The following is a 16,784-nucleotide window of genomic DNA, read 5'->3' as shown; positions in this document are numbered from 1 at the left end:
GGGGGCCTTCACCCTTTCCCAGTCAGTGGCTTGCCCGAGTGGCCCACCCTGTACCCTGCCTCCAGTGCCTAAGTGATCCTTGGGTCCCATCATAGAGTTCTATTGAGAACCCGACACCCTGTTTGCACACGGCACCTGGCCGCCACCTGTGCTGCTGAGGGTGTGGTTTCTGTGCCTACTTGGGACCCCTCCAGTACCCCTCCAAACCCCCCTGGTCTGCCCTCCGACAACACGGGTACTTACCTAGAAGCAGACTGGAACAGGAGTACCCCCTGTCTCCATAGGCATCCACATTATTTTGGCTTCTGTTTGACCTCTGCACCTGACCGGCCCTGTGTTGGTGGTGCTGGATGTTAAGGGTTGCCTTGATCCCCCAACGATGGGCTACCTATTCCCCGGAGACTGAACCCGTAAGTGTGGTACTTACCTCAGAAACTGTACTGTACTTACCTCCCCCAGGAACTGCTGAAAATTGTATTGTCCACTTTGGTGTAATCTATTTCATCCTTCAAATTGACAGTGCCACTTTACAGTATTAAATTACAGCTTTCATATAATTGACCAAAAACACAACAGAAACTGTGGTACTTCAGAAAAAGGTGACACAGTGGAGACCAAAACATACGTAATAAGGGTAAATGGGGTCTGAATGGTGGACTTGAGATGATGAGGTACGGTTGCAGAAGCAAAAAACACTTGCCCAAACTTTCAAATAATGGCTTAATCAATGTCTCATTTCTGACCTGGGGGACACGATGGGTGCACTACCTTTCAGAGCACTTGCCAGCACGTGACTGTATTAGTAAACTCACATTGTGCTAATGAGTAGGGTGGTTAATAGCAGGAAAACAGAAAGCCTGGCCTCTGGTTAAAGAAACCGGTCCCTCCGGCATCTAATGAATTTTACTTTACTACGAGCTGAAGCAACGCCTAGTTGCATGCAATGAGAGCAGTAGCAATCACTATTTTGTATGGCTTTCTAGGTGGCCCAGCTGTTAGAGGAAAGGGATCCTGGAGGTCAGTCAATACCGAGGAAGGGAGGCAGAGACTCAAGAAGAAAAGGCAACTTTGGGCGCTGGATAGCCTGGCACTGTAGAGGGTGGGTGCGTAGATACCAATTAATGTTAAATATGAACACCTAATTTCAGTCTGCTTTGCTATTTAGTCTGCGCATTCTCTTTTTTTTTTGGGGGGGGGGGGGGGGGGAGGGGTAGGCAGGAGCTGGTTCTGTGATTTTAAAGGGGAAACCGACTGGGGCCAAAACAAGATGTAAGATTTAGCTTGGGAATAGCAGATAAATCTTTAGCATGACTTATTCTACATTAAATTAATACAGAATATATAACCAATCTGAATCAAAAGTCATTTTCAATTACATGTTAGCATAGAAAACGATGAAACCCAGGTGAAGCCTGTATTGGCTGCTTTAAGGAAAAGTAGAGGGAAACCTGTCTCTGTGCTTGATGATTTGGTCTCAATAGCATCATATTGCACATGAGATTCTTAATGTTCCACTCAACGAGAACCACGGTGTAGTAAAATAAACAATAAGGAAAAGAAGAAAACATAATTAATGTGAGTTCACGAACGCTGTCAGTCTCCCCAGCACGTCCCTCCGGCACATTGGTACCGCTGTCGGACCAGATTGGGTGCTCCACATATTAGGGCATAGGAGTACATCTCCAGTACCTTAAAAAAACAAAGCGCTAGTCAGAAGGATGTTAACAACCCTTGCGTTAAGCACCATTTTCCCAGCTATTAAGCACCCATCTGTTATTATTCATGACACAAAGCTCCTTTTGAGAGCAGCTTTCACAGTTTATGCTCTCTGGCAAAGTACCGATGGGCATTTGAAGATAACTTGGAAAAGAACCAGTCAACATCCCAGCCTTGTTTATCTATGAAAGGAAACCGCATTAGACTCTTCATGCACTCTTCTATTACTTGATCTCTTGATTTATACAAGTCCCAAAAATACACTTGAAAACAAAATCTGAATTATTTTAATTCATATCGGGCCCTACAGGCCAATTCTTAGTTATCCCAATCACTCCTGGACCTACCACATCAATTCACCTTTTTGAAACATCATACATTCAAACTTTGTTCCACTATGTCAACCACTCTATTCAAATTTATATACACAGCCCCATAGTGCCCTACTATTAAATAATATCTAGTTAAAATAATGCATGATCTCCATCGATACATGGATGTGCATTAATAAATTAAAATTGAACTCTGTATAATTCTTCTGCCTCTAGGCTTTTTTTCTATCTGTCAAAGTAATTTTCAGATCCAACCTCTCTGTCGGTCCTCAGTTCATCTATACGTCAAGGCAGGTTTTTGACACCTTCAATTTCTTCAAAAGATCTTTCTACTTGTGAAAACGAAGGTCTGGTGCCATCTTGCTGCAAGTTCAGAGCTGTTAATGGCAGCTCTCCCACATGCAGTTTAGTGTTTTTAAATGCAAAGGGCTCTATTCAATTTCACTCAGTGGTCTCTGATCACAGAGACGCCTCAGGTACCAGATCTAGAAGGACTAACTTGAAGAATTTCAAACTCTGGCTGACGAACACCTTTTAATGGTTCTTACTTGCATCTTTCAAGAATTACATCCTTGGTCTGTATTGGAATGGAGTAAGGTCTCCTGCATGACTCTGGAGAGAGTCCATTCCTGCAGTACGTTTCCCATAGAAAGCGGTTGTGTTTCTTGCCTCACACCAGCACACATAATGATCATGTGTGTGCAGTGAGCCCCTTCCGAGACATGGAATAAGACCCAGACTGGGGGCTCTGTGACTGGAGGAGCACACCATGTGCATCCTCCTTTTGAGGATAGTAACTACTGTAATTACAATGCGCTTAGAGGACTGACATGGTTGCAGTGGCATGGGACGCCTTTTTACCTGTCTCAAGCTGGTAAGATAGCAGCCTAACAGCCTGTCCTATGTTTATAACTCTGCCTGCCAGTCCCCTACAATAAGGTCCTGTGCCGAAGCATGTGGTACTTGAATGTCAAGTGTAAACTTTCTATGCAAGTGGAAGAGGCATATAGAGTGAATGGAGTGCGGGTTGTGCATGTTGCCATGAAAACAGTGCTTTCATTTTTGCATGTTACAGACTGCAAGTGGTACCTACATGGTGGGTCTGAGAGAGCAAAGACAGCTGGTGTAAAATAGAGGGCTCTTTCAAACATTCAAGGGATCTTTATAGTGGGCCAGGTTGAAGACTTATGAGAGGAGACAGGTGATTGCTTAGGAGCTACGGAGTCCCCCCTGTCCTTTCCTGGCTATTCTTCAATTGTATAGCTACCCTCCACAGGTAAACTGCTAGCTGAGTCAGACTGCTCATTGTCTGGAGAAAAACTGTGGCTAGATCGTTCTGTACGGACACAGCAAAAGTGCAGAAGTGCCTAATATTGGTCACATAACTAAGCTGCTAGTATACACCAGTTTGTCTGCAACCTGAGAATAAAGATTGGCCAGGAACTTCCAGTCAGTGTTACAATGGGTTCCCACACCAACAAGACAATCCTTGGAGCGTCAGGATTGGGTTAGCAACTGCTAACTCCCCTTTCCAGGTTCTGGACCAGTAACCTACTGAAATTTGATGAGTTTACCAGGAGGGTGTGCCACAACCTTACTTAAAGCCCTAAGCTAACCTAATTGCTTACGAGGCATGTTGGATGTGCTCTTGATGAGAAAGCTGCCGCTGTGAAGGAAAGTAGCAGTGAAGATGCCTAAGCGAGTTGACTCATGATGACCACTGCAACTTCATGTGATACTTCTATGATGTGGGTGAGACTCAAAGTCACGGAAGTCTCCCCAGAACAGGGGACTGAACCAATACATGAACAGGAATGTTCTGAAGGGAACTCGAACGAGTGAGTTCTAAAGCCACATTTCTAGCAACCATCTGCTGGAGGAAGTGTTCCCAAAAGAAGGACTGTACCAGCAAGAGGTCTTCACCACTGAGACCCAGGGTGGGGATCTGGATCATCAGGGAGGTGGGTTGTTACTGGGCTGGAGGAAGAAACAAAGCCTACAGGTCTGCAAGCATAGTGACTCCAAAATAGTGACCCTACTGACCTGATAAGCTGACCGTGGTGCTATCAATGAAAGAACATAAATGCAAAGGCTTGGCTTGGGCTCCACAGCATCAACTTTGCTCAGTGGGCCATGACAGATGCGTACTACTGGGCGGCATGGACCTGCTGGCAGCAAGATCCACAGATGTGCTCTGCTGACAGAGAATTACAAGAACTTGACCAGGCAGACAAGTACTGTCACACTGAACTCAGGAGGGGATGGGGATTGATTGTCTTGGCCTAATGAGCGAGACTGAGTGAAATGAGCAGCAGGAGCTTCCACTAGGCCGGCAGAGTTTTCCCTTCATAGGGCAAGGGTCCAATGTACTTTACAGCTAAAGACCGTTCCCAAGGATACCATGGGTATTGCTAGATTAGTAGACGGTAAATAAGTATCCTCTGTTGATTATGCTCAGTTTTTCTAGCTGTGTGAGTAGTAATAGAGATTTCTGGCTCTTGCAAGTCGAAAACATGATAAATATTGAGATCTAAAAACCCTGTCACGTATATCCCTTGAAATGCATTACAATCAGTTTCCTCTGTTATTACTCGTGTATTATTAGACATCCTATTTTCAGAGGCTGAAACGGTGAAGCAGCTTTAGTACTAATTTGTTGCTAACAGCGTGAAGCTAAAGAACTCGCTATTTTTTTTTATTAAAAATGGAATGCATTTGCCTTTTTCTGTCAATGTCTGAGTTTTAAAAACAGTGAAATTCAGACCAACAGATTGTTCGTGATATTGCTCTTCAACTTTGTTGTTCATTAAAATTACATGGCGATCACCTCGACGAGCTGTAAAGGGTCTCTTGCACAAGTAACTGGTTGGTACTGATTTTCTCAGCAGGCAGTTAGAGAGGGGAGGGATTTTGCCAGTCAGAGTTCGACTCCCGTATCTCCAAGCACATGCAGAGCTTTATGTTTTGAAACATTTTCTTTTCATCCTTGTGCATGCAATCTGAAAAATGTAAACTTGCATTACTAAACAATATCAAAAGAACGCAGTAACATTTCAAACTGTGCGGAGCCTCTTTGAAACGTCTAGGAAAAACCGCAAAAAAACTAAATGCTCTCTACCGAACCTGATTGAACCCTTCTTTCTAGGTGTATTATTCAAGGGAATTGGACTTCAGCCTAGGGATGCTTTGTTATTGTGCCAGAAATATGACCACAGACGGATGCACAAATTTGATGCTAGGCAACCATAACTGAACGCCAGGGGTCATATTACAGGTAACCAACAGTTTGCCCCCCGGGGCACTTTGATATTCCAGGAGGGGCTGCTGGTTGCTTGTTGCTTGTTCGACCCCTTCTGTAATATGGATTGAGCCGGTGTGACCCCAAGGACATTCCCATACTAGCATGGATGCAGAGGCTGCCATGCAAATGAAGGAACGCCTTTGACCTTGCAAAGTATTACAGAGTTCATCACGCTTTAGTAAGGTACACTGGTTCCGGCCCTCTCTTCAAGCTAAGGTCGGATGTGCCACCTGCCGTTAAAGACAGATCAGTAGTTTCACACCGCTGGTACACCTTTTACTAGTCCACAGTATCCCTGTGCTCGTGAGCACGAGTCAGCACTGGGAAAAGTGACATTATTTGTATATGGGCGAAAATCTGTCTGCTCCGGGTGCACCGCAGCGTATATTGGGAAAATGAGTTTCTGGAGAATGGCACAACTGCTAACTACTCTCTGGTGGCCAGAACCAGGTCAGTCAAAGCGGAAGTGATTTCCTATGTATCAACTGTACATTGAGAGTGAGATGGCTTGTGCCTGGAAACAGCTCGCAAACAAAGCAGCCAGTGCTTGCATGGTCTGCAAGGAGGATACATCTGCATGTGAGCTGCAAGCATGTAGCCCACTTCCTACACCTCTAGTGGGGTTATAGATCAAAATTAGAACATCACGAATGCTTCTCATGATGAGCCATCTTGCAATCAGCAAAATACCAACTTTGCTCCACGTAAAAGGTTAGCTCACCTTTCATTACAGCTTCTCTATGGAAAAGACGGGACTCTTGCATAACCAGTAACTAATCATTTTCATATATAAGAATACAAAATATTACTAAAAATGTGGAAATGTAAGCGCTTATGCTCACAATTTCGGGTGCAAAATAATTCAACAAAGAGACAAATTTGCAAATTCAAGAGTAAGATTAGGCGCAGGAGGAATCTTCAAATTTTAGAACTCTTGGCAAACAACTTAGCACCAAAGGTGGTTCACAGAACATTTTTAACTGGCACTATTACATGTCCTTGATAGTAAGCAAGGAAGTGATTGATGCAAACACCTGTAACCACCATATTAATATGACAAGAATAGTTGTACATATCTGTTCTGTTGCATTCTGTTTTTTTTGCTGATGTTGTATTTTTTGTACCGTTATGTTTCTGTGTTGCTTTATCACATTGGGCAGTTGTGGTGTACTGTGGTGGTGGTTGTGCTGTGGACATCAGTGGCAGCCTCCAAAGCTCCTGTCTGTTTTTTTGTTTGTTTTAGGAAGGGGTGGAGGGGGCTGGGGCATCCCTTCATAGCTGGCAGAAGTAGTAGCCTCAAGGTCATGCACTCTCCTCAGACCCTACCACTCCCCTCCATAAGACCCCTCCACTCTTAGCGTGAGCTTTTCTTTTTAAAGTCAGCAGAACTGTAAGATTTAAAATGACTGTTGGAGTGGAGGGCACAACTGTTACATACCTATAACATCTAAGGCCCTCTCCTACTCAGGCCCGTAGGAGTAGGGGACGGCAGTGAAGATATTATTCCCCAGACCCCATGTTTTTCAGGGTCCTTGGCTCACCTTGCAACATTAATTTAGGAATTTTAGAGCAAGCCTGCTCTATTCATTAATGATTAATGACAAGGCAACTAATACTGCAGTCAACTTCAGTATGACATTTGGTCTCTAGCATCAGCGATATTTCAGCTTAGAAAGCATACCGAAGCCTGGGCTCGGCTCGGCTACAGAGGCACCAGCAGCGAGACTATCTTTACCTTTCAATCCAGAACGCTTTCAATTGCTACTGCTGCTGCTTAGCAGAGTTACCGCAGGTGGGGTGGAGTGAAGATGGAGCTATGAAATACAACCCACATCCTAAGGAGGCTCTCATTAAGGTGTGGAGTACAGGTTTAAACAATCTCCACTGTTTTGAATGAATGTGAATGTTCACTCATTAATACTGGAATTACAATATTTGCGAATTAAATTCCACGACGACACATTCACTATTTCACTTCCAAGAATAAAAGGCCAAAATTACAAACTGAAAAATTATCTTTTAAAACGTTTTATATTGATGTACACAGTCAGACATAGAAGAAGGTGGCGGCGCTTCTCTGGATGTCTGGCGTAGTCTGTGCATCAGAGCCCTGGAACACTACATTTATGTGACTTTAAAGTCGGGAGGGGGTGCACATGACACCCTGCGGAGGGAGTGGTGAACAACAAGACAAGCCAGAAAGCCCCCCCATGATACTGCCTCACGAGGCAACGCCGTCAGCCCTGGAGAAGAGATAGCATGGATGGTTCGGCAGGGAGACCTGACACGCTGGCAGAGCACCCTGGGACGGCAGTAGAGGTCGGGACATACTCCATAGTGGGAACTCTGCATGCACCTAGCCAGCGGTCCCTACTGAGCCTGACACTGAGGGGGCAGACAGTGTACTGTGAGACACCAAGTGGCCATGAGGTGAGAGAGGCCACCCCACCAGAAAGGAGATGTGGATCAAGTTAAAGCCTTCATCCAGTGGATTAATACTCTTGATGTGCATCTTCGCTTCAGTGCTGAATATTCTGACAAAGAAGTTTCCTTTTTAGATCTACGGATCATACTTACAGATGGAGTACTACATTCATCCATCTTTCACAAACCCACTGACAGGAATAGTCTCCTGCTCTACGACAGTCACCACCCTAAATCCTTAAGGAACAATCTTCCATTCGGCCAATTCTTAAGGACAAGACGTAACTGTTCTGATTTGGCTGATTTTCATACACAGGCAGATATTTTGAGTCAAAAACTTAAAGAGCGGAACTATCCCAACTCTGTTATAAAACAGGCTAAGAAGAGAACTAAGAATATCCCAAGGGATACATTGCTAGCCACCAATGTCCGAGAACCACTAACCAGACTGACATGTGTCACTACCTTTACTCCTCTGAGTAACCGTGTCAAGAAGGTCATTTTGAGACACTGGAGTATCCTGAACAGTTCGGGAGAATCCCTAGAACGTCCTCTTTTTGCTTTCAAAAGAACTCAAAACATTAGAGATTTACTAGTCCATACCAGACCTGTTGTGCCAAAACCTAGAGAATTGATAAAGACACGTTGGCTGGGGGTCAGGGGACATCATCCTTGTGGTGGGTGTAATGTTTGTTCACTTACCACTACCACCCAAGAATTAGATTTGGGAGAACCCTATACCTGGCAGTTAAGGATACATACCAATTGCCGTACTAAGAATTGTATCTACATGATCACTTGCCCGTGTAAACTACGATACATAGGGATGACCACTAGGATGATCAAGATTCGGATAAATGAACATCGCAGTACTATTAGATGTCAGAGGTCCTCCACAAAATTGACGAAACATTACATTGATTTACATCACACCCCTAATGATCTCAGGTGGGTTATACTTGAGACCATCAGAGACCAAAGAGAATCCACAAACCGCCTTTTTGAAAAAGAGCAACGTTGGGTCTATCGACTTAAGACACATATTATAGGACTTAATGATGACATACCATGGACAGACTTTGTGCATCGATCATGATTAAGGAATCTCTTGACCAGGTTTAAGTACACTCACTACTGGTTGTGGCTATTCCATCTCTTTCCATAGATTTTATGCTTATTTAAGTCTGAGCAATTTGCCTCTTAATCCCATTCTTTTTTTTTTTTTTTTTTTCTTTTTTTTTTTTTCCGATACATATATTTGAGCCTTAGTTCTGTGTCTTTTAAATTGGTTTTCTGTAACACTAAGATGGCCGACCCCTTTCTTCCTTTTTTTTTTTTTTTTTTTTTTTTTTTTTTTTGGGGCTTACATGATGGAGTCCCTCTTTAATTTCTATCCCACTGCTGGACCTAACACAAGATGGCCGCCATTTCTGTCCTCTTTCTATGCTGAGGCTTGAAGATATATAGCCCAGCCTACCGGGTGCTCTTTCCTATTCCAGGAACACCGAGACGGGGCAGGTGATGCCGCAAACTTCGGACAGGTCCCAAGTAAGTGGATGGTAATATTGTTGGGTGTTTAGATGGGAATCCTTAGGATCATTTCACGTTACTTTGGGAAAAGGCAGTTATATACCCTTTGATTTGGTCCTTTGTTGTTTACACGCATTTCCCACCACGAACACTCGTGTGTAGACACTGCCGCTGCATACTTGGCTACAGCGTTTTTGAGCACGTTATATATACTTATACATATATGTGTCTATGACATTCCTTATATATGCTGTCAACATCTGCAATCAGCACACCACGTATTTTACGTTTATTTGATGTTTTCTCAGCTAAGTGAACTTTAAAAACCTGGTCAGTCAGAATATGTGTACCATCCTGCTACATTTGATTATGGGACACGTGAATGTTTGGCAAACGCTATATCCCTCAACTTCCCGATATTACTGTTTTTGTCTTTCTCCCTGAATACAATCTGATAATTGAACTCACGCATTTAGCTCAGTAGGACCTCCGTTACTTGGTGCTTTACCTGATGCGGCCCATCCACTAGTATGAGGAGGGTAAGCATTTATTTCATCATTATTTTCACATTGATTTACACGTTGATCCACAGTGGGCATACTTCACCTATGTGTGGATTTGCACAGAGCACATTGCTGTTGATATTGTGCATGTGAATAATGTGTTATTCTTTTTGTTTGTTATTCTTCTCATTTCAGGTCCCTGCATTGTACTAATATTCCTTATTATAGGTTATATTTACACATAGGATTAGGTAGTTTAGGTCCTGAAGAATCGCGTTAGATCCATAGGACATCAATAGCGAGAAACATGTTGACCTTCTGGTGAATCGTACAGGGGATCCTGTGCGTACAATTCCTAACCTCAAATTGAGTGAGGAAGTGAATAATATTTTGGGGAGCGTAGACCTTGTTCTTTTCTCTCCCCGCTCTTTGGTTTTAATCATGACAGTGGTTGGATTATTTAATAAAATTTGCCTAACCTCTAGTTATTTTTAAATAGAATTTTTCCAATCCTATACCCTATTCTTTCTAAACCGGGCATATATCTCAAAAGATCTCCGGCAAAGAGCCCCCCTTGAGGGGCCCGTCAGGCATTGCAGCGCCGGCCTGACGTGGAGCAAAGCCCGAGGATGAAGCATGTCACCTTTGGTGAGTGAGGGCTCTTGTTCCAAAATAATTAATTTTCCAGGGACCTGGCTTTCTTTCTTCTTTCTTCTCTCTTTTTTACGATCTTTTCCTTAGATCAGGACCCAATGTGGTTTTCCTGATTATACTTACGTTGTGGAACTGTGTATACCTTGTTTTTGTACACCCCACCAGAACTCCAGTGTGAACTGATTGTCCCTCATGCCAATCATGCTAGCTGATTGAAGCATCCATACCAGTCTCCATTGTCACATAAAGAGGACTGAGAATTGGTGCCTGCATAGCTGGGGTCATATTTAAAAACAACTGCCTGAGACAGAAATAGACTTGATTCTGTGGTGAGGAAATGTAGGCACAACAAAATATTTATCAGAAGAAAAGCATTATTAACTAAAGGTAGCAGCGTGACCTAGAAATAACGTTATACACATATCACAGTGGACGGAAAGGTTTGGCTGGGCTCCTCCCTGCAGGAATGTGCCCCTAAGATTGGCTTATAATTTATCAGGAGAACACGCTAACTAAAGCCTTAGCAGCTGTGGATCATTGTATTTAACTATGTCATGAAGTGGCACAGAGAAAGGGGCCTCGTTCTCCCTCTGTGCTGTGGTACTTATCCACCAGGACACTAGAGCTACAATAGTAGGGACCACATTAGCTCCTCTGGAGATTAAACTGTTAGAGGAATCAATCAATCACACTGAAAATTAAATTTCACATGCACATCTCTATGGTGAAAACTGGAACTGATGAGGCATTGGAACCTTACAACCCAAAGACTTCATCAGCCAGACGTTGGAAATGGAGTGACAACTTTTATTCACTAATACAGTCATGGGCAAAGGTGCGAAACCCAATCCAGATTCAGCATCATGACACAAGACTCAAGATTGAAAGAAATACTTAAAGAAGAGACAGCAGTTAAACTATAAACAGTGTTGCAAAAAACATACAACAAAGACATATAATGAGATTTCCTCCAGACAAAACATTATAGCCTTCTTCAACTACCCCTTCTAAAACAATAGAGAACAGGGTGACAGCTACAGAACAGAAAATGACAGCGGCTACAGACTGCAAGAAAAACCATTGGCACATGCTACAACGTATCCAGGCAGTCAAGAAACAGAGTCCCTTTGCATACAAGGCACTGTTGTATACATGAAAGTGATGGATGGAATGCTTTAATTAATCTCAACCACTTCTAATTACTCAAGCCGCCTTACAATACTTAATTATTTTGCACACCATACGACCTCAGTATGGTCCCAGCCATATGCAAATCAGTTCCAACACTGCTCCAATAGGAACAGTCAAGTCTGAACTGCCAGGTGCTCCCTGAACTGAAAGACAAGCAGCCCAAGACTAGCTTAACCCTTGTTGGGGCTCATCAGTCGGGTATAGCTTGGTTCCAGTGGCACAGTGTGCATAGGACCCAGATCTGGCCATAGAGTGTCATACTGAACTAATCAAAAAAAGTGATGGACTGAGAGACAGCCCTGAGTAATTACCAGCAGCTGAGGTTGATTCAAGCATTCCACCCATCACTTTTTTGTAGTCTTCCTTTACATATGAGGATTACAAGATATAGTTTTCCAAGGTTTTCTCTTATATAACTAAACTCAAAAGAGAGAAATATCTGGTACTCAAAGATAGATTGAAAAAAAAAATATATATTTTAGGTATGGATTGCTATCCCATTTGATCCACCAGCAATGGATACCTCTTCGGCCGTCCACTCGAAAACCTACTTTGCAAATGACATAAATGACATCAGTTACACAGACTCATCAGATGGAAGAACAAGAAAGACTTGAGGAAGTCATGTCAATGGTCTTCAGCAGCAAAAGTCAATGATCAGAAACAGACAATTCCCTGAGATAAATACTGTTCAGAGTCGAAATTGCACATTGAAATGAGATGAGGGATGGGTAAAGCCAGACCTCAAGCAGCATATATAACTGGTCCAAAGAGGGTAATTGATTAAATAAGTTGAAACTATATTAGGTTAATTTCAGTGTCTAAGTGTTATGATCTTTTCTTGTTTCGAATGAAGGTCATGACCCATAGCAGGTAATGGGCAGTATCAAGTGAATATTTCATGAAACCACACAATTTTCCACACATGCTCATTATTGTCCTTATCTATGCTTCTGTGTATGATGGTCTATGGGGCCTGAGTAACAAACATCACAGTGGTTTCTGGGAGTCTTGATGGGTGGGCCCAAGAACTCCAACACTGTTTAGTCATCCTGCCACAGTGTAGGTATTTAGGGTCGTTTTTGTGACAATCCAGTGATACAGACGAGTTTGAGTTAAACATTTACCTTTGTAGTTATTCTAAGATTGATAAAATTTAATTCTATTGAGAAAGTTGCAAGACCTGATAGTGCTTTCTTATGACCAAGTGTCCCATTTACCTACATTGGAACATAATTCGAGACAAAGCTGTTATTTAGATCAGATACCTCCATCCTCCTCCACGTCAAGTATAAAAAAATCTATGGATGGACACACTGCCATCCAGATAACACCCAGAATGAGACACTTTATCTTTCTTTTACTCAATGTGGATGTTATTAACTGACTATATTAAATAGAAATAGTTCTTACTTACCTTAACATCAGACATTGCATTATTGCCAAAATAAATAGGACAAACCTCAGAGTAATTTGGTAAGCAAATATACTATGAGAGCAAAATGAATAATGGCGACTCCGAGCAAGCCCCAAGAGCGTCCTTCTGAAAAAAAGGCACAGGCAACCTTATTAGCAAGGCCTCTCAATTAGAGTGCATAAAATTGGATCGATTCCAATGGACATTACATCAGAATAAGAATCAGCATACAGGACTAGAGGACGTTAATTTTAGGTTCTGTCTACACCTCAGCAGAACAAAAGAGCCCTTTCCTTAGGGATTTCTGTAGGATATTACTGCCTCTATACCGAGGCAAAATACTCCTGGGTGGAAAGAGGAACTTGCTTTTTGATCCAATACTGGATAAATCAGGACTCCACATAATGCAGCATTCTAGAGGCCGGGACCTACTGGGAGATTTCACACAACACCAATCCCTGTTAGACCCTTGGTGGTTACAATCCCAGCTGGGTAGAAACAACACATATACTTCATGAACGCAGAGCACGTGCTCATAACTTGACTATTTCCTTACTACACCGTATTTTCCGTGCAGAGTAACGACTACCTCGATCATTCTGAATACAGCCTCAGATCAAGATGTAAGTCAAATTCAGGCTGATCTTGGAATTTTGGAACCCCCACAACCTGACTGGTGTTTGTATAGGTCTTATTATAAAACATAAAAACACAGCAGATACGGAACGATTAAAATCAATGATGCACTCATATCGTGATGAAAATGACGACTCAGTTACCAAGCTAGTCATACGACTGGTAGGGCAACCGTAAGAGGGGAGCTCATGAAAGATGGAGCAATACGCAAAAGGTAGGCACGAGCACAACAACTTATTCTTGAACGAAACATCTAACCTCTGACCACATAATCTTCTGAGACACCAACAGAGAATAAACTGTATCACCGAACTAAAGCTAAATATGACATAAATATGCTGTGTACTTACAAGGCTTAACAGACACTCTTCCACATGAAACAAAGACACTACTCTTCACTTTAAATGGCAGGAAGCCAAATATACCATTCCCATAAAAAAAGGTAATAGAAAGAGAATCTAGGCACACTTACCACGAAAATATTAGATGCCTTTAGAAAATTATACAAAATGCTTTTATTCATCAGACCACCTGGACACCTCCGAAGCAGAAGAGACCTTTATGTTAACCCTTAAAAGTCATAAACTGACCCATGAACAAGTCCAGACTTTAGAAGGAGACAAATCGGAAATAGAGATAGGGCAAGTAAAGAGGAGCCTACTAATGGGCAGGAGCCCCGTGAGTGGATGGATTCTTTTCAGTATTCTATTAAAAAAGCAAATATTGTACTCATTTTATGTAAAAGACAAGATGATAGGGGAAATTATGATGGGCCAGAATATCATTAAATTCAAACCCTGATAAAGGCCCTCTTTTGCGTGCCAGCTATAAGGCTATATCCTTGATTAATATTTACTTACAGATCCTGCCTAAAATTCGGAAAATAGTAATTCCTAGACTGACACACCCTGTGCAAGTTGGCTTTGTGCCAAACATGTCCTTCACAGCACATTAAAGGAGCATCCTGAATATACTGTGACAAGTAGGCAACAACAGAGATAAGGTATACCCATTTAGGGTCATGGAAAGTAGTGGTATAGGGAAAGACGTTTTGTCCAAGGTAAAAGGGTTACAGAGTTCCCCAATTGCCACAGTGATATATTATGACTATTCCTCTTTCCCGTGTGACCTTGGAACCCTCAGCAGTGGAAATTCAGACATGTGAATAAAGGGTATTATAACACAAATGGGAGAGCATTAAATATTAATATATGCTGAAAATATTTTGGTAACACTATCTGGCCCGCATACTCAAAACAGACTCTTGTTCCTGATAGCAAGATTCTCCGCGTTTCGGGGTCACAGCAGCAGTTGCAGTAAAGTGCGAGACACTCCTATTAACGTTGACAATGATGGCAGCAACCCTTATTGATGCCCCCTTAGATAGAAACATTCAAAGCTAAGGTACTTAGAGATCGGTCTGAACAGAGGGTTGGAACACATGGAACACACTTTACCAAATGGTTGAGGTCCAATTACGTATTTGCTATAATTCCCTTACATATACCACCCGCCCTTTTTGGCGAGCTGAATGAGCAGATTAAGCTTTTTATAAGGTGCAGTCGAAAACGCAGCTTAAATATGATCAAGCTGCATGATTCCACGGACCAGGTAATGATTCAAACGAGCTTTCATTTTAGCGGTTGAGGAAAACTAAGTTGGGTACCAAATTGAAATGACATGGTTGGCATCTGAAGGTGGCATGAGGTCCCCTTACACAAAAAGTAAACAGATCTTTGAAAAAACAAACTGTACTCCCTAGCCTTTGGTGGGCACAAATCACGTGTGTTTATGTACGCACACTGATTACACATAGTGGCCAATTTGCGGGGTAATGGAGTCATCAAGATCGGAGGTAGCGAGATTATACGAATTAAGAAATTGACTCCCTCAACCAAGTAATTCATTATGGGAGTTTTAAAACATTTGCCAACATGTATCAGGAGTTTAGACTGGAACATCATATTAGCAATTGATACATTGCATCCACTGTATATTTAGATAGTTGCTCACTGACCTATCTTTTTAGTCTTACCTATCCTGAACTGTGTATGACTTTGGTGGGTACAAAAAGGGGGTAGGGGTGACAAACATTTTTGTGGACTTTTGCGGGGATTCCTCATAAATTATTTCAGAACATGGAGAAATATAGTCCAGAGAAGGGGTGGAGGGTGTGTTTGACCAAATCTGTTTCGCACTGCGATGAGACTGAAGGTGTTGATTTACACAAACAACAGTGACCCTACTGGGCTGGTCAAGGATACTGGTTGGACAGCTCTTCTTTTGATAACAATGATCTCTATTTCTTTATGTTTCCTTATATTTCTACTGCATCTTCACCTGCATTTATCTTCTTTTGAAGGGCTATTTTGTCATTACTTTCACATATAATGTGTTTTTCTACTGGAAAAACTACAGACCACTTATTAATCGGTGAGATACCTGATTGAGAATTAGAGAAGAACAAGTTAGTTACCTTTGGTAGTGCATTATCTGGTAGAGACAATATCTAGCTGTAGATTCCTTACCTTTGAATTTTCCAGGCATCAGACTGGATGCGTAAACCTTCGCATGAGCAGTACCCCTGCGCGCATCGGGTGGCTTCGTTCAGTTCCGCATGGCGTCGTTAGCACCAGGAGTGATGTCGTGGTCATCTAAAAAAGGCTATGCCCAGGCGCGTACATGTCAGTTACTTTTTACAACTTTCCACTCCAGGAGCACAAAGCCATGAAGTGAACTGACGAATGTGTGTCAAAACTAGGGCCCTGAAAAGGAGAAACAATCCTAGGCCTAGGAATCTATTCGCAGAGCAGGGAGGCATGGGTGGATCTGTAAAGAATCTGCAGCTAGGTATCAGCTCTACCAGATAAAACGTTACCGAAGGTAAGTAACTTGCTCATCGGATAGAGACTTCCAGCTGCAGATTCCTTATCTTTGAATAGATACCCAAGCCATGTCCTCCTAGCGGTGGGCTGTGGACAAATTTACCTAGACTAAGAAGTGCTTCAGGACTGAACAAGCAAAATGCCCGTCCTTATGGACCGGACTGTCCAGGCAGTAGTTTTTGGCAAACATGTGCA

The 16,784-nt window shown here is 42.5% G+C and overlaps 1 protein-coding gene across 1 annotated transcript in view; it reads right to left on the bottom strand.

The window, feature by feature from the left end:
- The window catches only part of CFAP47 (cilia and flagella associated protein 47), a 2,216,809-nt gene that overhangs the window by 116,713 nt on the left and 2,083,312 nt on the right, over nt 1-16,784 (bottom strand). The gene's annotated exons all lie outside the window — the stretch shown is intronic.

Source organism: Pleurodeles waltl, chromosome 8 (genome assembly GCF_031143425.1).
Source record: "Pleurodeles waltl isolate 20211129_DDA chromosome 8, aPleWal1.hap1.20221129, whole genome shotgun sequence".
NCBI classification, from domain to species: domain Eukaryota; kingdom Metazoa; phylum Chordata; class Amphibia; order Caudata; family Salamandridae; genus Pleurodeles; species Pleurodeles waltl.
Note: the sequence above shows the minus strand (reverse complement) of the source record. Positions and strands in the feature narration are given on the sequence as shown.